Source organism: Tupaia chinensis, unplaced genomic scaffold, assembly GCF_000334495.1.
Source record: "Tupaia chinensis unplaced genomic scaffold, TupChi_1.0 Scaffold000102_1, whole genome shotgun sequence".
Classification (NCBI taxonomy): Eukaryota; Metazoa; Chordata; class Mammalia; order Scandentia; family Tupaiidae; genus Tupaia; species Tupaia belangeri.
Genome location: NW_006159566.1, coordinates 1,841,947 through 1,842,289, shown reverse-complemented (window position 1 = coordinate 1,842,289; position 343 = coordinate 1,841,947). Strand labels below are relative to the sequence as shown.

Below are 343 nucleotides of genomic sequence, written 5' to 3'. Positions count from 1 at the left end.
TCTCAGGATCTTGGGCACGCACATACACACACCTGGCGTGAGTTTAAACCACCAGGTCTGGGACTCGAAGTGTGATAGACTACATGGGAGTCCAGCGACATAGCCATTATGCTAACTGCTGGTCCCCACAAATCTCTTTCTTGTGCTTCATTCAGAACTCACTAATTGCGGGCCTTGCGACCTGCCAGGCACTGAGCTGTCACAGCGAGAGCGGGTTTTTACTATTTCTCTGCCGCGGATCCCCGGCAGTCTGCTGAAGGCCATAGGCCCTCCTCACGCTGTCCTTAAACCTTTGACAAGCCTCGTCTGGCAGCCCAAGATGGGCAACAGAACCAGTACTTTT

The 343-nt window shown here is 53.1% G+C and overlaps 1 long non-coding RNA gene across 1 annotated transcript in view; it reads right to left on the bottom strand.

Annotated features, from left to right (window-relative positions):
- The window catches only part of LOC114006948 (uncharacterized), a 7,128-nt gene that overhangs the window by 3,600 nt on the left and 3,185 nt on the right, over positions 1–343 (bottom strand). The gene's annotated exons all lie outside the window — the stretch shown is intronic.